This window comes from Uranotaenia lowii, chromosome 2, assembly GCF_029784155.1.
Source record: "Uranotaenia lowii strain MFRU-FL chromosome 2, ASM2978415v1, whole genome shotgun sequence".
NCBI classification, from domain to species: Eukaryota; Metazoa; Arthropoda; class Insecta; order Diptera; family Culicidae; genus Uranotaenia; species Uranotaenia lowii.
This window is the reverse complement of record NC_073692.1, coordinates 167899340-167921626: the sequence shown is the minus strand read 5'-3', so window position 1 is coordinate 167921626 and position 22287 is coordinate 167899340. Positions and strand designations below refer to the sequence as shown.

Sequence of the window (22287 nt, the reverse complement as noted above, 5' to 3'; positions counted from 1 at the left end):
ATGTGGCGCATGTATGTGATGTTAGTACCAACATATATGTATTTGAAATCGTCAACAAAAACAGACACACATTATTCACACATGTAATTCGATTGAGAAAATGATTGAAAAAGTGATCTCTAAAAACATCTTCAAATTTTTTGTTAGAATGTTAGTTTTTCCTGATGTTATATTTATGTATTTAGCTTGTTTGAACTACATGGTCATAAGGTTTTTAGTTTTTTTTTGTATCCAACAGAAAAAAATAAAAATAAACAAAGTTGATTTTTTTACTAGCGTAGTAATTACACCGACAATCAACGCGAACCTTTTTTTTGTCGAAACTGCGCAGATAATTTTCAGCATGCGCTACTCGGACAAATGGCGCAGATGACAGGAACAACGCAATGACGACGACGACGACTTGAACAGCCTGTTTGACGCTACCCTGATGGAAGCAAATCTGAACGGCTCTCTGTGTTCTCTCAATATGGAAAGCGCTCACTGCAACGGGTTTCAATATTTTCTATATTAAAACATTGCCTGTATTATAATCATTTGAACTAGCTTTGAGCACAAGCGGCGTTATTGCGGAGGGACTCTGAAAGCCACAATAATCAAAGAAATATATGTATGTATGTTTTTTCCAATTCTATGTTTCCTGAAATAGTTTTTTTATTTCAAGCAAAAAATCGGAGAATAACTTGAACAATTAACTTAACTTTTCCGCAGGCAAAGTTTAAAAAAAAGAACCATTTTTTCCAGTACAGTCCTTATTGTATCAATCCGGCAACGCTTCATATTCTTCTTTTACCAACATAGCCAACACATATAAGCATCCTGAAAAGGAAAGACTTGCATATGATGAACATGTATTGCAAAGATTATAATAGCCCGACCAATCATGTGGTAAATATCCCAGGAACAAGGGAAGAAAAAAAGCGTTTAGTTTCCTGCAAAAGTTACATATCCTGTATATGAAAATGAATTTCTGTCTGTATGTCTGTCTGTCTGTTCCCTATAGACTTGAAAACTACTGAACCGATTTACGAGAAACTTGGCAGGTATTGGAGGCCGGGGAAGGTTTCTATTATGGTTTGAGTTACCTCCTCCTTACAGGAAGAGGGGAAGGGGCCTCGCAAACAAAAGGCAAATTTTTGCATAACTCGAGGACCGATCAATCAAATGGTATCAAATTCGGCATGGGAGTGCATTTGGGTACGAGAAATATTTCTATGATTATTTCAGACCTCTATCTTTTTTCAGTGAGGAGATAGGAAGTGGAGAGGGGGGCTCTTCTACAATTTTCTACATAAATCGAAAACTATTACAGCAACTGGAACCAAATTTGGCATGAGATGATATAAAGGTACGATAAATGTTTCAATATTTGGCACCCTTTCCTCTTTCCAGTGGAGAGATACGAAGAGGGGAGGAGGGTTTCCATATATTTTTTTTGTATATCTGCATAACATATCGAGCAAATGAAACCAAATTTGGCATGGAAGGGTATAGGGATACGATAAATATTTCCCTGAATCTTTGGTATCCCCCTACCTTTTCAGTGAGGAGATAGGATGAGGAAGGGGGCTCCTTCACATTTTTTTACATTATTTGAAAACTATTCAAGCAAATGGAATCAAACTTGGCATGAGTGAGTATCTGAATACGATTAATATTTCTATGATTACTTCAGACTCATCCCTTTTTCCATTAGGAAGATAGGAAGGGATTAGTGGGGTTTCCATACAATTTTTATTGCATATCTCGAGCAGTTCGAGCAAATCACTAATCGTACTTCCACAGCCAGAACTTATGTCTGAGTCCTAAAGAATAATACAAGTGTGTAATTATTCTTCTTGTCTTTAATCATGTTTTTGATTATTTTTACATAAAAACATTAAAATTATAAAAAACATAATGTGGTTGGGCCTACCATGGAACAGAGAGCCACATTTGCATTGCTAACACACTTTCCCACAAAATCCTTTCTTTTTATGATCACCACTTTGTCACCTTCGAGCTGAACCACTGCATTGAACAAGACTTCGGATGTATTTTATTTTTTCCATATTTTACTTCAGTTTGTCCAAACGTACGCGGAATACAAACGTCCTTGTAAGTAGGACATGAACAAATGACACGCATCTCAGCAACCGGAAAATTGAATCCCACAAGTTCACCGAACGCGGAACCCAAAATACGCCACGTCAATCATCGCTTCTGCCAAATTTCTGTATTTAACAAACACGATTCTGTACACTGTCTTATCAAATTTTAATATGAAACTTTGAACCTTTCCAGTATCCAATCTATTGCAAAACACAGTTCTGAGCTCTCTCAATAACATCAACTTTTACGACACTATTTAGTCGAAAACGCAGCTGTTTGCGAGTTAGACCGAGAGGTCGCACACATTTTTCGTTAAGCAAATTTATCGCACTTGATCGATTTTTTTCGAGCGACTGATATCTTCATGCAACTTTTCTGAACACCTCTTAAACACTCTTTAAAAACCCAAATGGATTTAGCCAGGCCGAACAAAACTATTTCATCACGTCGCTTACGCAGCTACCCGCTGAGCAGCTTTAAGAATTTGACCTATTTCACGGGGAATTCACGGAACATCCAGTGCACACTTTTAAACTCTATCTCATTCATCACATTTAAACACTTTTTGATATTTATATAGGGTAGGTGAGCCTTAACTTGGCATGCTCCTTATCTTGGCATGCCAAAATGCATTTTGGTAATTTGTATGTCAAACATGTGCCTAAAAATATAAAATAAATCAAACATAAAAGAAAATCGCATTTGTCTACATTCTGCATAGCATTTGTTCGCAATTGAGTCCAAATAACTGCGTAATAATTTTTTTTCACATGACGAACTGGAAGTAAAATTACGATTTTCGGGAAAAATCTGAAATGAACCTACCTTGCTAGTGCATCTGCCACCTTCGGATCGATTTAAAAAACACACTTCCCTATGAAAAAATCACTAAAAAATACCGTTGGTCACAGCAAAACGTGGCAAAAAATATAAAATTATAACCTACTCCAAACAACGTACATATTTGATCTAAAATTGAAGAAATTATAAAAATTTTTTTCGCCTAATCTTGGCATGAAATTCCACTAATTGAGGTTTGTATGTATGTGTGAGAACGAAATCAGCAGGCAGACGGTAGCCGGTAGCCGGCAGCCGAATCGTCGGCCGTTAGTGCACAGTGGTCTGGAAATTTAAAACCGGTCGAAAGTAAAAAGAATGATTGAATTGAAATAACTTAAAAATACCATAAATGTATTTTGGACTATAATCAATTTATTTATCTCTCAAGCGTATTTGGCATCTTAGTTGGAATTATAATACTAAAAGTTTAGCTGCCTTTTTTTTTGGTAAATTATCAACTTCTGAGCACAAAATCAACAGGATTCGGATCCGAATCGATATCTTGGATCTCAACGTTGAAGTAACTTTATCCATACCCAAAAAAGAAATCTACAAATGGAAATAAGGTCCAACGTATTTTGATTTCATTTTATTTGTGCTGGAGCTGAACATTTGCTGTTTATGTGTCGCTTTGAAAGGAATGGTTACAAAGTTCAAATTATGACATTCTAAATATTATGTTTATTAAAAAAAAGTAGTTGGGTTACAATGTTGAAAAATTATGTTATAAAGAGCTAAATTTTATTGTTTTCAATTTCATATGAAATCAAAAATAATGTTTTGACCAAGTTTGTTTTATATTATGGATCACTGTGCATGAGGTGACGACGTTTGTTTTCCGTAGGAAAGGAATATGCGAAGGAAGCGCTGCCGAGTTTGGATGATGATTTTGCATGAGTGCGAGTGGGATGCAGCTTGAATTTCACCCAGCTTGTAAATTTGTTGTTCGCTTCCATTGGCTATTGGGATTGGGCCTGCTAAAAAGAATAAAGCTTGCTCTTTACTCTTACACAGGTTTCCATAAGAATGACAGCTAATCGGAGTGAAATTGGAGTGGAGGCTATTGCTTTCTCTGTCTAACACACGAGAAATCGTATACCCGAGTTGCGAGCGCGCCCATCGCCCATAGTCCCCAAACGAACGAGTGAGATGCAATCTATTTCTATCAGGCTGGCTGGAGTGAGCGATAGTTTGTTTTGTTTTGCTATCCGGGTGTACGCAAACGGTTGCTAGAAAATTCCTAAGGGCGACATTTTAAATATGTATGATTCAAAGAATCGTTCGCTTAATTGAGTTTTAGCTTTAGCTTGCTTCTTGCCTCGGTCATAATGGTTTTTAAAATGACTCTCCTCCTTCTATGGGAGTGGAATAAAAAAATATGAACATTCACTATCGTATGTTAACTTCAATGGAAACAGATCTATCATGATTTCATTTAAAAAAATTTGACAAACGATTTGTTTGCTCGGTTAATAAACATATTTATGTTAACCAATGTAATATTTTGGAACCTATTTTCTAGATTGTCATTCTGATAATAGAAATTTTAAACACACCAAAAACTGAAACAAACAAATGAAACTTTTTTACGTAAGATTATAATTCAGCACACAAATATCAATTTTATAAATTGGTTGACATTTCGTACTTTCGACTTTTTGAAAACAACACAGAACATTGTTGTGTTTCCTTCCAGGATATTATCTACAAATTCGTGGGGGCTGTTGTTGTATTAGTGAGGCAAATTTCTTCTAGAGGCGGCCAATTTAAGGAACTCATAAAGGGCCACAATTCGGAACGGGGGCCACAATAAGGAGCATTTCAATCAATAGTTTGATCAGGTTTATATCAAATTATCCACCGCTTTAAAGCAAGGACATATTTTTACTACATTTCAGGCTAGTAAGCAATCATATTTGTCGAAGGACTTTTGAAGGTACATATTACAGGAAGACTACAATCATGGGAAATATAGTCAACCATGCCTTAGGGGCCAAGTTCGGGTACATTTACCCTATCTATAAAACGTAAAAAAAATATATTTAATAAAATTTTCGCGGACGGAGAGAAAAACGCGTGCGATTGGCAGAAAACATCGCCTACTTCCCATATCTCGAGCAGTTCGAGCAAATGGAAAAAATTGGCATGACAAGGTATTTGAGAAAAAAAAAATTCTATTGATATTAGGTACCACTCCCTTCTTCCAACGGGGAAATAGGAAGGGGTTAAATGTCCCAATGCAATTTCGTTAGCATAACTTTAAATTTATTCAAGTTAATGGAATCAAATTTGGCATAGGAAAGTACGAGATATGTTTCTTTGTTTGTTATAAACCTTTCCGCAGAGAGCGGGGAGAAAGATAATTTTTTTGTATCGCTTAACAACTTATCACCAATATAACCAAACTAGATATGAAAAGATTTTTGGGTACGAAAAATAGGTATGATTATTAGAAACGCTCACCTAATTCAAGTAGTGAATTTGAATCACTCCCTGTATTTAGAGCAGATTAGGAAAAGACAAGGTGTAGCAAAGCACACCGGGTCACATAGTTATTTTTTTTAAAATTATGCAATGTTATAGTCTAAATCTGTAAAATGGTTGGATGCCTTCAAATAAGTTGTCATCCAGAAGATTATTAATGGATTCAGAACCGTACATCTTTAGTTGGCATGAAAAGGGACGTATTCCTGACGTAAAGGGACGTAAATTCCTGAAGCCGGTTTGCCTCTTCTCACATCTCTCCGATATATGAAATAATATCAATTTCGCGGTTAGAATCAGCTGAATTCGTTTTTCGATTTATTAATCCGGTATCGTTTTGTTAAATTATATGTTTTACATTTACACTCAGAAAAATATCCGCTTAGAAAAAATGTATAATCTTACTTACAAAGATCTAGCTACGCCTATGCCACCAACCAGCGCATCGTTTGCGAGGAGTTTTCCTTGATTGTTCTCAGACTGCTTCTAGATGTAGGTGTAAACTGATCCGGTAAATGATTGCCTGGATTTTCAAGGTTTCAATTTTTCTAAATAAGTATACACTGAGGGTTTTTTTATGCGGTTTTTTTTTACACGGTATTTTTTTACGCGGATTTTCGAATTAACGCGATTTTTTTACGCGGATTTTCAAATTAACGCGGTTTTTCAGAGAAAATATTCTAAGACTTTTTCAAAGGTAAACACTTAGAATCTTTTTGTAGTTAGGAAAATCTTAGCTCTGAGACTAAGAACGTGATCCGTGAGATCTGAGACCTGAGACCTGAGACTTGAGACCTGAGACCTGAAACATGAGACCTGAGATTTGAGACCTGAAATATGAGACTCGAGAGCTGAGACATGAGACATGAGACATGAGACCTAAGACCTGAGACCTGAGACATGAGACATGAGACATGAGACCTGAGACCTGAGACACGAGACATGAGACATAAGACCTAAGACATGAGACCTGAGACATGAGACATGAGACCTAAGACATGGGACCTGAGACATGAGACATGAGACATGAGCCATGAGACATGAGACATGAGACATGAGACCTGAGACACGAGACATGAGACATGAGACATGAGACATGAGACATGAGACCTGAGACCTGAGACCTGAGACCTGAGACATGAGACATGAGACCTGAGACCTGAGACATGAGTCCTGAGACCTGAGACATGAGACCTGAGACATGAGACATGAGACCTGAGACATGAGACCTGAAACCTGAGACATAAGACCTGAGACATGAGACCTGAGACCTGAGACATGGAACATGAGACCTGAGACATGAGACATGAGACGATCTGAATTCCACACAGTCAAATAAGCCTCACTATATTCTACTATTCTATTAATCTAATTGATTTTGTTTTTTATCTTAAAAATAAACTATCATTGTACGCAAATTTTTAAATAATCATGGTTCTTACGCGTTTTTTTAGTAACGTGCTTTTTTGCGCGAATTCTTTAATTAAAATGGATTTTTTACGTGAATTTTCGAATTTCGGGTTTTTTTACGTGGATTTTCGAATTACCGAGGTTTTTTTTTACGCAGATTTTCGAATTAACGCGGCTTTTTTTTACGCGGATTTTTGAATTAACGCGGTTTTTTTATGCGGATTTTCGAATTAACGCGGTTTTTTTTACGCAGGACGAAATACCGCGTAAAAAAACCTCAGTGTATATAGAATATAAACAGTTATCATTCAATTAGAGCTGAATATTGAATCCACTTATTGGAATTTCAAATACATATGTGGTTACTTTGCTATATAAGAGAATCTCGCGATAAATAGTTTCAGACAAATCAAGTTTCAAACGCTGGAAGATAATAATTTGAGATATCCCGCTGAAGTTGAAATTTTAATTTATTTAAATTTTTTTAGTAGATATAGTTTTTTTTAAATTTATTACTAAGAAATCATTTTCTGAAGATTTCTTTAGCACAAAGAAGATGGTTCGCGATTAATGGTTTGATGAACAAACAGTGACCATTCTAATATAACAGCTAAATAGTGGAAAATTTTGTCTTTTAAATTAATCGTGATTGTGAAAAACGTTAGCATTGGATCCTGAGGTCAAAATCTATGATGATTAGTATAACTTGTGTCTGATTCTTCGCATAAAAATTATATAAAAAAAAAGAAAACAAACATCGACAATTCTTCAAAGAAAACGAGTTTGGCTCCTTAAAACTCAATCGTATGAGCCGTTTCAAATAAAGAATTATAAAAAAAAATCGACAATTTTTAGCGCAGGAAAACATTCTTTTCACACTCCGTTGGTCTGACTCAGATTTCTTATTCCTCGATTCCTGAATAGACGACGACAGCTGTTCATCGTTCACATTCACCTATCATGTATGATGGGCAAACTAATTGTAGCATAACAAAAAAGAACAGTTTATCTGGAAACAGGTTGAAATTCCAAATCTCAGTCAAATGTATCCACTCAAAGTCATATTGATGTAAAGTGTAGTCATCGTTTTTGTTCAAAAGATAGCATTTGAATTTTTATGGTCTGTTCGAGTAATTTCATATGTAGGTTTTTTCCTTCTGCTCTTCCCGTACAAACCGTTTCTATTGAGTTTGTATTGAAATTTTTTGATGGTACGTGAACGGAACGAACCAACTCAACATAACTCTTTGTTAGTTTGTGTGAAAACGTTTCATCGACTGAAAAATGTCCTTGAATGCTTCCATTTACACCTTCCACCACCTCAAAATTGTTCAAATATCGTTCGTCTGTTTTTTTTGGCTACTAGCCATGAACAATTTAGAATGTCCCTGGATCACTAGTTTCACCTTTCCTTTTTACTCATTTGCCGAGCAATCTCTAATCCTAATCTGATACCCATATACTCTAAAATCAACTGTCGGGTAATGGATCAATTACTTCCTAGAATTTATATCAGTCATCTGCAGCGGAAAGTGCATGGAATAACGGAAGCATTCACGTGCCCAAGTTACCAGGTAAATCGATGCCTACAAATGTACCCTTGAAGGTCGTTAGTTTAGTTCTGACTGACGATTGTACGGAATCACTGCCTTGTGTTAAACACCCGCGTTCCGCGCTCGGGCGCAGTTCCTTCCATATCTACACTTAGCCTAGCTGCTTTTTTTCTATACCTTATAGGCATACACATAGCATGATGATCAGCAGCTCGCTCAGCTGTGCATAGTCTTTTTCGTGGTTGGTTCTCTCTCCACGGCTATACAGAACTTCCCCCGAACGATATATACCTTCAGCTCCTGTAGCTGTGTGCAAATAGCAGCACCAGTTAGATAGACCACAGAGAGTGATTCCGTTTTTTTGTTTCCATTTGGTGGTTGCTATATTTCCACTCGAATTGTTCAACACCAGAGTACATACTGAAGCTATAGTATGTATATAAAACGTGTATCGGGGCAACATAGTTAGGTCTATAGGCGACGATGGCACGAGGCAACTTTTTCATACGGTTGCAATGCGGATACCCTTTCAGAGCGGGTGTACTGGTAACTTAAACTTTTCAACAAAAATAATAAACATGCTCTTGAAAATTTACCATTTTAAGAACAGATTTATTTAAAGTCGTTCGATATTAGCAAATTGTACAAAATTGTGGTTGCTCAAAATGCCAAACAATGTCAATACATATATTGGCTCCTGCTTAGTCGTTGTAATAAATACATATAGGTATTTCAATAAAAATTACCGAGCATTCGATGAATATTACGGTACCCGCGGTAACTAAATGTAACCGATCCACTGTTGTATAGAGCAGGCAAACTGTGCAAGTTTGGTGATTTTTTATCAAATAATAAGTATAACTAGGATTCCGCAGAGTAATAGTTTTATACCACTTTGGCTTATAAGATGTACACTAAACAGCGGCATAAGTTGACTTTCTTTCATAAAACTATGGTTAATACATTGAACTTTTTATTTTGTTTAGTTGAATTTAAGATTTCAAATATATGTAGGGGAGATGAGGGCATAACGAGCACTCAGGGCATAATGAGCACTCCTTTTTTCTACATAAGTACGTATTTTCTTAAACAAATTTTCATAAGGATTTGTTGCGTACTATCCATAGTATTAATTTTTCACCAAAAAAGAAATATTCTTCTCATCTTTACAGAAATATTAAATAATAACCAGCTAGGTTCTCAAGTGATGAAAATATCATAATTTTTGAGCACCACCAAATAAGCTTTTATGACCTTTAAATCATCCTGATCTGAAATGTACCGTCGAACGGGGCAACATGCAAAAGCAGGGTTAGATGCAACATTTGTATATCACAAAACTCATTCAATTTTTATTTCAATATACTGTAATAAAGTTATCATTGAATGATGACACATTGATGATGACATAGTTTTTAACATCGTGAAAGAGTTTTTTAAAGTTTTTGATTCTCATAAAAAAATTAAAAAATCGAGAAATAGATGAACAAATTTTAACATTTTTCGATGTCCTAAAAAACTTTACCTAGTATGACGGATTGGCTTAATGATATCACCTACAAACTTTATATTGCTTTCATTATCCTATACCAACACTGTTGGTGTATAAAAATTTTTCGGACAATCACATTTTTTAAATAAATATTTTTATAATTCAGTTAGCTGACTGGGGCAAAATGCAACAAAATGCAAATCAGAACTAAATCTCATAAATCGCGTTTCCATATGCTGGGATATGATTGTTATGCATTAGGCGTTTGTTAACATTAAAATTTTATTCATTCTAAGATTTATTTACATGATTTAAGATAATAGAATATTTTATAATATTTTTTTACCCCTAAATGTATGCAGCAGATTAACACTCTTTTCTTAAAAAACATTTTTGACAGAAAATATGTAAAATTCAATTCGAACAAAACCAAAAAATACTGCAATTGGTGATTTATGCGTCATGACATCACAAATGTTTCAAAAACTATAAATTTTCAAACGTTTTCCATTGATTTTTCATTAATTACAGAGTTTGTTGCAACTTCCGTACCCTAGGCTGTAATGGGTCACGGCGACGGCGTGCATTACTGTGTTTATGGAAGTTGACGGTTTGGAAACAGACTCTAAACTAACATAAACCTGAAAGGGCGGTTGCACGTAGCCTTATTCGATATGAGATCATAGAAAGTGAATTAAAAGGTGCTTCAATATCGTATACTTTTTCTTTGATGATCCATGTTGATAAGGTGAATGGGAGTTGAAACACTTGCCCTCCCTTCCGTTGGACAACAACAGCATTGCGCAGTGGAAATATCACAATTAGCAGTTTAAATGTTGATATTTCCACTTTTCCACCATGCGCAAGTTAGATTAGAATAGACAGTATTATAAATGAATGATAACTGCCAAAATTAGAAAGGCAATTTAATTGTACAAGAATTAGTGGATGAAGATGTTAAAAATTGGTTAACACATGGTTCAATGTTCAATGTGCTACTAGGCAAGGTAAAGTAACAGTATTCTTCTCCCCAATGCTCTAGTAAGTGTGCATTTGCGGTTTATGAATTTCGAAGGCTTATTCTTAAATCAAGCATTTTACAAGAACTAGAGGCTAATTGGATCAAGATGCTGTTTAGACAGTTTCCTGTCAAGAATATTTCCTTTTCGTTTCAATACTTTTTGATAGATTTGTCAGTTTTTTGGTAAGGTGTGAAATTGAAATAATGAAGTAAAAGAATATTGGAGATTTATAAATAGGAGTGTAATTTATTTCATCAGAAACAGATTGAGGAAAGTTGCTCTAAGAAGTTGTTAAACGTTCGAAATTTTAGAAGAATAGCATTGTCATTAGCAGCATGGTCCGATTATTCGTCCGATTAACGTAAAATTAATACAAAAGTTGGGGGGTAGACAATTAAAAATTCCGTTTTATGGTATCCAAGTTGTTAATATAATTACAGAGCAGCCGCATATTTATTTTGAATTCCTAAGGAATCACACATTGGGAAACATCTTTAATTACCCAATCCATCTGAATCTAGTTCTTTCTTGTTTTAATTTTTTTTTCTGTTGTTCGATCTATAGCTCGATTAGGTTTGAAATTAAAATAAGGATGTAGAAGATAAAAGGTATGATTTTGATAAACAAGAACCTTCTCGTCCAAGAAAATAATATCGGGGTTTTAAAAATTGACATTTATTTTAACCAAACCAAAGATCAAGGAAGGTTGTTTTGAAAAGTTGTTCCAAATTAGCAATTAGGTTTCAGAAGAATAGAATCGACATTTGCATTATGGTTTATATCCTGTTGTTTTGATAAGTCAATGGTAGTACAAAATATATTGATCATGCAATTCATAATTGGATCTCTATTTTATTTTTTAATTTTCCAAAAATTTGGTACAATTAATATTTGTGTTTAGCGAAATTCTATAATTGCAGCATTGAGAGACAGATTCTTATCAAAATGTTTTGTTCTGAATACGGGAAATATGTTTAATTAGTCAATCTATATTCATCTCGAATAAAAACGATCATAAATTCAAAGTTATTGAATCGAGTAAGGTTAGGTGACAGGTAGGGATAACTCAACTACGGTAAGATAGTGAACCCTTCTTTCAATGATATCGAGACGTTAGCATATGATAACTTTTGTTACCATACTGTTACTGCTCGGTTGAATTGGAGGTTGGGTTAACTCGAAGCTCATGTAGGGCCCAATTGTCCCAGTCCGTCGAGCACTATCTTAACGCTTCCCTAAACTGGTGCTTCAGAACCCTCGGGCTCTGTTGCCGCTATCCTACTCTAAGCTATTCTACTCTCATGTAAATTTTCCTCTTCTGTCCCCCGATCTGTTTTTCCTTTCCGGGTCAGCCAGGTAGCTCATAAACCCATACAAAAAAAAAAAAAAAAAAAATTACAGAGTTTGTTGCAACTTACCCCTTTTTCTTAGTTGGGCAAAAATCGCATGTTTTTGAAAATTTAAAAATAACTGGTAAACCCAAGAATTTTTCTGACTTCGTCAATTGAGTGTCCCATCAACCTTAAAACTTTTGATGTACAAGAGGTATGATTATCTGTAAGCATTAAAATTTTAGAAGCCATTGAAGTTGAAAATTGTTGCATGTTGCCCCAGTTGACGGTACGCACTGCAACATGATCTACACATTGTTTCTCAATTTTCAACATCATAAAATTTTTGATTTTTCACTTGAATCAATTTTAAAACGCTTTTTTACTTTAATTTGTTCACTAAAGGCGAACAGAGCACTATCAATGAAGGCATAATGAGCATTTTCTGCTGTATAATCTAGCAGTTTAAGTAGTTTAAGAAGGTGTTGCTTCATAATCGCCCAGTACTTCTCGATGGGGCGAAGCTCCGGAGTGATGGGAGTGTTGAACATTATCGGCACGAAATTGACCTTATTGTCCGCAAACCACTTCAGCACGTCTTTGGAGTAGTGGCAGGGGCCTTCAGGAGAGGAAGCAGCCGCTTATGGAGGCACTCTTTCATGTACACCTGTCCGTTCATCATGTCCTGGGTCACGAAAGGTGCACTCCGTTTCCCGCACGTGCAAATTTGGACATCTTCTAAGTGCGGATATGCTCCGGAACGCTGAACTTATCCTTGGCCGTGAAAACAGGTGGCCGGGGATCTGTTTGAAGTCGGCCTTCACATATGTTTCGTCGTCCACGATGCAGCATTCAACTTTCGTCAGCATGTTGAGGTACAACTTTCTGGGACGGGTTTTGTCGGACATGTTCTGCTTCTCGTCGCGATTAGAGGCCTTTTGTACCTTGAACGTTCGCAGCCCAGCCTTATTTTTGGCCTTCTGGACAAAACTTCGGCTTAGGTGCAGCTTCTTAGCCACATCCCGAACGGAGGCGTTCGGGTTTCGGTTGAAGGCCCCAACTACGCGGTTATGGTTTTTGGTGTTGTACGGAATACTTTTTCCTTCTCTTCTGGGCTTCCGATCGGTGGTCAATCGTTCCTCGAACCGCTTAATCACTCGCGACACAGTGGAATTCGCGATTCCCAACGTTTTAGCAATGGAACGATGCGAGAGATCCTTGTTCTCGTGACGAATGCGCAAGATTTTATCACGCACGAGCTGTTCTTCTGACTTCATTTCCGCGAGTTTTGATCACAGGACTTAAAACTTGCAAGATGTAAACAATGCACTATGAACTAAATCCACCCAAAGTTTAATTAAATTCTACCCAACGGTTTAAAAGCTAGAGCAATTTCATAGTGTGGCAATTTAATCGTGGACACCCTTTATTGACTCAGGCTTTCTGATTCCATACTGATAGAAAATGGATAAATCTATATGAATTCATTAACTTCAACTATTATATTTCCTTCCTATTTACTATGAAGTTTTTGCATAGTTTTGTTTGTCAATCTAAACTTGAAAATCGACCCTTCCCAGATTTGATGAAGACAAATTTTACTAGGCAATCGTATTTTTATTTTCAATCGCATTTCAAAACGAGACTCGTGTTTGTATTTTTTGCGATTTCCATGTGATTGTGTTGTCTTGTTGATGTTGATGTTGGTGCAACACGTTTCGATTTCGTTTACATATAGTACTTTGCTGTGCCATGCCCTCCCCGGCTAGCATCGCGTTTGCCTTCGGTTTGCTTGGAGCAGTTTTTTTTGTCCGCTTGCGTTCTCCCACATCAACGGACGGCAGGCAGCAATAATCAACAAATTACGTCGACGTCTCACGACGAACATCGTTTCTAGGTGCTCGCTTGCTCGTTCAGGCAGTAAGTCAGTCAGTCAGCCGATCTGCCGAACAACGGTGTGTAGTTCGAGTCGAAACTTGGATGTGTACGATACATACGTTCTAGAGTTATTGGGGAGAATGAACAGTTTAGAACAGCTGACTCCTTCACTCCGCCGTACGGTTTAATATCTGGACTCTTTCGATACTAAGTTCGGTGCGGAATTGTAGGTCGAGATAACTTGTCGTGATAGTCGAGTTACACGTGGACGATCTTGAAAACAATTAACGGTTTTGCTCAGTGCGATCTACGATCTCTCCGGGAGGGTTGAGTCTAGTTCAATTGAGGTGGCAGTTGTGAAGAATTAATAATTGTGCCTGTGAGTGAGTTATGTTTACAATTTGTGATTTCAAGCGACACCAGCTTTGGCTGGAAACCGAATTCGACAGGACACTCTCTAACATCGACAATAGCCTTCGGATAATAGTTTTCTGATAGTCAACTGCGAATTGGACGCTGCCTGGAGGAGCTTGAAGGGGTGACCTTTAAGGTGACAATGATGCCATGAGAGTGCTGGCATTTCGTGGTGGTGTGCTGCAAAGAAGTGCACAGCTGGACTGAAAGAGAGCACTGAATCATATGTATATGAGCGAAGGCAAAGGCAGCAGCGACGGTGGCCCAGTCAATGCCAAACAGCATTTTCGACAGTGTTCGAAAGGTGTTTCAACTCGTTTTACGATAAAGGTCAGTCATTCACACTCGCCACCAGCTCCTTACAGCTATGTTTTCTGCGGCTGGAAACCATCTACAAATACAATTCGTTTTTTTTATCTCAACTAACATGTCTAAAGTAGTTCAACAACTCAACGCGATTCAATCTATAGCGGCCATAGCGGTAATTAGTTACGAAACCCTTTGCAAACGATTATTCTAATCTTTTAGATAATTGAAGTACGATCAACTTATTGAAATCTATCTTAACAGTCCTGTGTGACCCAAATTGGAATCCTCTGATAGCCGATTGTAGCTCGGTCGACAAACACGTGCTTCGATGGATGCAGCACATTGGAAACCGGAACGCAGCTTGGATGAAAAAAAACCATTTTTTTTTATATCTTGTCAAGTCAATAGTATCAACCGAATTTTGACAAGAAAAATTATGTTATATTCTGGAAAAGAAAAGAATTAACTTATTTATGTTATATTTTAGAAAACAAAATTTAAACAAGTTGATTGTGTCTCACCCTTTTTAAGATTAAATTGATATACCTTCATTATAAGAGAACAGAATTGCTCCCAATATGTATGACATTTTGTTCCAACGTGCCTAAACCGCAAGTGTCTTGATTCCTGCAACGTGATTCCGCCGTTCGTAGCTTTGTGTCGATTATCTACAGCCAGCTGCGAACCATGTCGATCCTTGAGTTCTGTTAGGCATGTTTTCCACCGATTTGGAGATAGTTTTTTTTCTATAACTTTGCAATTTATTGTTCGATTCTATGTATACCTTCATCTTCATGATGTATATTTTTTGCTTAGATCAACTTCCTCAACGTTATTCAAGATTCTTTTTTTGACAAATTCAGAACCCATAGGTTTTATATAGATAAAGTTTAAAACAGCCATCTTCCCTATCGTAATTCTTCATCTACAATAACTTAAAAACCTCAGTTTAGCCCACACAAAAGACAGGTTGGTCGGTGTGATTATATTCCTGGATGATTAGGTCATTTTTTCTTCTTTTTTTTTAGTGTCTGTAAGACATGTAAGCTTTTGTTCCGTTGATGGGGGACGGTTTTCATTGACAGCATCTAGATTCTAGATTTCACGCGGATGGACAGCTCGATATATGAATTTTTTTTCATGTCAATGTATAATGCTTTAAGTTTAAAAGTCCGTTTTTGCTTGCTAAATCCCCAGACTTTATGGTAATACTGTAAGCTTTTTCATATTATATGTACTTTGCGGTTTCTTTAAATATATAAAAAAAAGTTTTCCAAATTAATAAAGGTTCTTGATGAGCTCTGGAGATTCTTTTATGCGATATTCTTGTGAAATAACACACACAAGACTTGACGAGTACATACCGAATATTTACCTTGCCTAATTTGACCGCACGAATCAACAGTATCGATGCTCACCGCGTTTCAACTCGTTCTCTGAATCGCTTCAATCATGTTGTTCAAGTAAATTCAGCGTGAGAGCATATATTTTTGGCAACCGTTCGAAAAGTGATGGTTTTATGGCTTGGTTTTATCAATGCCACGACGTGAATCTCGAACCGCGTAAAAAATATCTTTCTGTCACATAGCAAAAAAAATCTTACCTTGATATGCCAACTCCAAATCTGCTGAATGTAAAGACTCAAAGCAAAAAACTCGAATCAATAAACTAAGCTTGAGTATCACAATTTTTTAGTATAATGTCTACGACAAAGAGACATTACAAATTTTGATTTATGAGTTAAAATAAATAATTTATTCTATATGTGTACGAAAGTTGGAAATGATTTGTTTTAAAATAAAATCGTTGTATTCCTATCTTTGAAGCGGTAAGCTTTCATCCAATCAATCAATTTTCATATAATACATTCTAGTATTACAATACTATGTGTAACCATCAAAAAGCGTTTTTTTATGGGCACTGTCCAACAAAAGGTGTATTCACCAGGCAATTGTACGATCGTCCTTACTGGTGATCGTGATGGTTGGCCAAATTTGACCCCTTAAGATGTAAATGCAATCGAAGTATAAAAATGAAAACGAGTTAGCCAAAACGCGATCTTACGGGTTAGAGGCTGCAGAGCAGCAGGTTTCGCCACTTCCCCTCCTGATTTTGCCTCTTCAAAGGTCTTACTTTGCGGGTTTCGTTTTTTTTCGTATACTTACCGCTGCTATGGCTTGAATCTTAGCCTTGGCAATCTCGGGGTTTGGTTATTTGTTCGATGATGGCTCTTTTGGTTATAATAACCCTGATGATGTCTGGCTTTCCGTCTACTCACGGTTTGGAGTAGCATGGTACAGTAGTTTTCATACTGACACAGTCTACACCAGACATTGAATTGAACTTTATTTCGGAGTTTCAAACTTCGTCTTCACAGTGCTAAATTATGAATCATGATCACACTAACGACCGTGCACCCTGAAGCATGTCTGGCGATCAAATTCCGGCTTTCTGTTTTCGAAACATCCGTGTATGAAGAAAATTTATTCGGTTTAGAATGGCGTTCAGATTTGGTAATTCTGTGTTACCAATAAAAAAAATTTAGTAAATTTCGTCCCGATTAAACGATCATATTACATGCCCCATTAACAAAAATTTTTATAATTCTTTATTATGGATACAAACAAATCGTTATTACGTAGTCAAAGGTACTTTTCTCTTTTCACGTGCCATTGACACAATTTCTGCACATGTAAGTTGTATTTTAAATTAGTTCAAGACCAAACGCCACCACACATTCATGTGCTTCAAATCGGGGCGCATGTGTCCCATAAAGTCCGCTCTATGCCACCAATGATGTTGTTGCAGCTCAACACATTCATATGACGAGCGGCTTGTCGTGTGCAAATTACGTTGATTGAGATTAAGTGCACGTATAAACACACAGGTCAGATCTACCGTCAATCGAAGAAGAAAGCTACGTTTCGGGCAAAAGTGCATTACAGAAACAAATCGAGACGTCGGATTGTAGTTTCCACTACATTCAATTTAAAAATTCGTTACATTTGTTGACAAACAACCATTGAAATCTAGAGCCGTTTATGTTATTGAAAAATATAACGATTTTTCACAACACTTTAACCATTCTGTTTCGAAAAATATATCAATAAAAAAAACCTTAGCAAAAAGAGTCACTTTGTTTTTCAGGTGCCCATTTCAGTCCGGTCAATGGGAACATTTGGGTGGGTACAAAAATGTCTCCACGATGTCTAGCAGAGCGATGCCCCCACTATTGAACTCATTTATTGACAAAGCAAGCAGCAATTCAGTTCACTCCTGTTTGGTATAACAGTCCCACAGTAGGTACGCGATGTTACTGCTTGTGATCTCACTGTTGATATTCCGCCGTTTGCGGTAGAATTCTGGGTTCTTTGCATAGCGGAGCTATTTTCAGACATCAACATCTGCGGGAAACGTCGAACTTTTTTGCAATTCAAAAAGTAAATGTAGTAGGATTCTCTGTTTTAACGTATATTTCGCCCGAGCATTGGTTTTGCTCGTTTTTTTTCAAGTATATTGCACGAAATCTAAGTCGTTTCAAATCAGGGGTAATCAGGCATAATAAATATAGTGATGTATTCAGTGCTCAGATATTGGTACTCATAAGAATCTTCGTATGGGAATCCAATACAAAATCTGCAAGAATCTTCACACCAATCGTACAAATCATTACCGACCGAAAATTGCTTCCATCGTTACCAATTCATGCATGATTCGCTGTCAGTACATATGTATATTCGAATGTTCGCGTGCATGTAATGCCCTGGAGGCCACAGACCGAACCATTGAATTCGCCGAGTTTATTTGGTGATTGCCACGAAACGGCAAATATACCTATGGAAGACACCAATGTTATTTTTCATTTTGCGTTCCGTACTATCTACTCAATACTATTAGTGACACAACCTGGCATCATTTATGTATAAGACTATTCTAATGTGGATTATTATGGCATTGGCATAAAATGATAGGTACTTAAAATACAAGCAGAAAAATATTACACATATCCACAAAAAGAGTACTACACATTGTCGTGATGGAGTTTCGATCTCATTACCGTTGACATAGCATACTTGAACTCTGTTCTTGACGCCACTGGCGTTGCCTTAACATTTTGAATCTGTTTACTTCCTATGCAAACTTCCTTAACAGGAAAAAAAATCTTACAGAATACAATATCATTCACTCATAACAATACCTGCTACTGAAAAGTAGTCATGCAATACCTCGCTAAGCACCCAGCAGTGATGTCAGTTGAATTTATTGTTTTTCAATGCCAAAAGACATACCCCTGTTAAACAGCTAATAACTATTTTGCTTTATAAGATACAAAGTTACGGTCTTCCATAAAGTTGTTCAGTGGATAATTTCCTTTAGAAAAATTTTAAATTGGCGCAAAAACCAGAAGCAGATTTGATTCCACAGAAGAATTAAAAATGATGTTGATTTTTCAATACAAAGTATTCTATTTTCCCATACAAACCGAAAAGTTCAAATTTACTCATGCAAACGTTAATTAAAATTCAACAAAAAATCATGGATGAGTTTTGAACCAAAACGCAGCTTTTAAGACTCCAGTGTTTGGAAAATGCAAAAATGACCTAAAATCGACACATCCTACTGCGTATATCGAGCCAAAAGTGGGCATTTCCTCAATTTCCGTTGTCCACCCTCTCTAAGTGGGTGAAGTTCGCATATTTAGAGTAACAAAATAAATAAATAAATAAAAATATCGCATTTTATATGTAATTAAAAGTAGATCAGTTTCTTGAGATTTCGTGCAAACTACTTGCTGATGTCATGTTCATAATGAATGTACAGGGTGACAATAAAGTTCCCGTACTTTTTATTACACCCTGAACTTTTTTTTTATAGTTACAATTAAATCGATTCAATCAAAAAATGTTTACGTTCTCTGGAATCTTGACTATCAGGTTGAATCGAAGAATACATATACACCAGGTGTATTACACCTTCTAATTCTATACACTTTTTTTCGTAAGTGGAACATGCCTTCGACACTGCTTGCTACTACAGCTCTTCACAGTGTTTTCATCAACAAGATTTTCACAACTGAGCCACTTCACATTTCACTACCACCAATTGCCCAAGAAAGGGTCAGCAGAAGCATTCTACAGCCAAGAAAAATACCTCAAAAATTTTCCGGCTTTCTCCGTGAAAAAGATCAAACCTGTGTCCTTGGAAAGACCCCTGTGCTATTTTTAAGTGTAAGAACAATACTGCTAAAACTCAGCAACTGATCTTCCGTGACGTACTAAAGCCGTGCACAACTCAGTACCTCAGTAGAGGGATTCCCAGCTTTAAAGGGTGATACGGTCAAAATTTGGTCAATATCAACTTGACGTATTTCTTCTAATTTTGCATTTAAAAAACCTGAACACTCCTCATTTTGAAGGTGTGTGTGTAGAATGTTGATCCTATTTTGATTTTGGAATTCACTCTTCAGTTGTCAAAATGCCGTCCAAGGAAGAAGAGCAACGTATCAAAATTTTGCTCGCGCATTGCGAAAATCCGAGCTACTCGCACGCAAAGCTGGCAAAATCGCTAAAAGTTGCCAAATCAACCTTTACAAATGTAATTAAAGTGTTTGGGGAACGTTTGTCGACAGCCAGGAAGTCTGGATCGGGGGGAAATTGCAAACCGGAAACCTCTGAGACGACAAAGAGAGTTGCCGGTAGTTTCAAGCGAAACCCTAACCTCTCTCTCCGAGATCCCGGAGGCTGTACACGACGATGCTGACGAAGTTTGACTGCGTGGTAATGGACGACGAAACCTACGTCAAAGTCGACTACAAGCAGCTTCCGGAACAGGAGTTTTATACGGCAAAAGGAAGGGGAAAGGTAGCAGATATTTTCAAGCACATGAAACTGTCAAAGTTGGCGAAGAAATATCTGGTTTGGCAAGTCATCTGTACCTGTGGCTTGAAAAGCAGCATTTTCATAGCTTCCGGGACTGTCAACCCAGAAATTTACGTGAAAGAGTGTTAGAATGAACGTCTGCTGCCTTTCCTGAAGAAACACGGTTGTTCCGTACTGTTTTGGCCGGATTTGGCATCTTGCCAATAAGGTAAAAAGGCCATGGAGTGGTACGCCGCCAACAACGTGCAGGTGGTTCCCAAGGACAAGAACCCTCCCAACACGCCAGAACTCCGCCCAATTGAAAAATACTGGGCTATTGTCAAGCGGAACCTGAAGAAGACCAAAAACACTGCTAAGGACGAGCAGCAGTTCAAGGCAAACTGGCTTTCTGCGGCGAAGAAGGTGGCTGTACAAAATCTGATGGCAGGGGTTAAGCGGCAATTCGAATTTGGAAAAGCGGAAGCCTAACTGAATATTTTTCCTGAATTTTATATTAATTAAACTTGAAAAAGAAATTTAATTTGATTTTTTAAATAAACGATTTCACCGATTTACACGCGTTTTCCCTTGACCGAATTTTGGTCGTATTACCCTTTAGTATACTGGGGATTTTTGATCAAAAAAAATTATTTCGTTTTCAAGCACCCACCCCGCGCGTGGTAAATTCTTGTCCATCATTTCTTATGTAAAAAAAAAATGAGCGAAGAATCGAACGGACTAACCCTTATTTAGATCAGATTATTCTGAAAGTCTAATTCCACCCGATTTTCTCTACATTTTTCATGAATAGCTGGATAAAGGAGAATGAACAATTTAGTTTATCACGCGCGAGGCGCTTAAAAACGAAAAAAGCACATTTTTTGATCGAAAATCCCCAGTGTGCAACGATGCAACAATGACCCGTATCAATGAATTGACTTGCAATTATTGATAAGTAGCACAGAGATCACGAATTTACTAAGTTCAGCTACATGTTATCAAAGTTGATGCAAGTAGGTATGAATTCCTTCTAAGGTCAACAGCCGCTGTGCTAATTTGCATAGTGTTTGTTGTTTTGAGACGTTGATTAACAAATTGAAATGAAACTATTTGGAAAAAGCATGGTACGAGAATTTTAATCTTGACTTACCCTTTAAAACACACGACCTCATTCTTATGAGATAAAATTATGAGTGTCGATGAATGTATGCTTATGATTCTTGGTATACGCCCTTAGACACCTGAACTGGCAAGACCCTTTTCGCTTGCCTAGCTACGAAAATCGATGCCGCCTCATAGATATCGATACTCTTCAAGCTCGCAGACAAGCAACACGTGCCTCATTCGTCGCCGACCTTCTGACATCGCGAATCGACTGTCCCACGCTACTGGAGGCTATTCCGCTTAGTGTACGACCCCGTGGTCTTAGAAATCTGGATCTTCAGTTGTACATTCCCTTTCGAATTAAAAATTACGGAGCTATCAGCGCCCTCATCGGCGCAATGAGATCGTTCAACCGTTTCTCGGTGCATTTGGACTTCGAGGGACGTTTCGAGGGATGTTTTCCGAAGAAAAGTGATACGGGCCTTGAGAACCCCAAGGCAA

General features: G+C 37.1%; 1 protein-coding gene across 7 annotated transcripts in view; it reads left to right on the top strand.

The window, feature by feature from the left end:
- Window positions 1-22287, top strand: part of LOC129744682 (uncharacterized) — a 69488-nt gene that overhangs the window by 33451 nt on the left and 13750 nt on the right. For 4 of the 7 annotated variants that reach the window (XM_055737324.1, XM_055737323.1, XM_055737321.1 and 1 more), the window contains exon 1: window positions 10438-14845. The exons of 1 other annotated variant lie outside the window; for it this stretch is intronic. The gene's annotated coding sequence lies outside the window, so the exon portion shown is untranslated. 2 more of the 7 variants (XM_055737325.1, XM_055737326.1) reach the window with 2 other exon arrangements.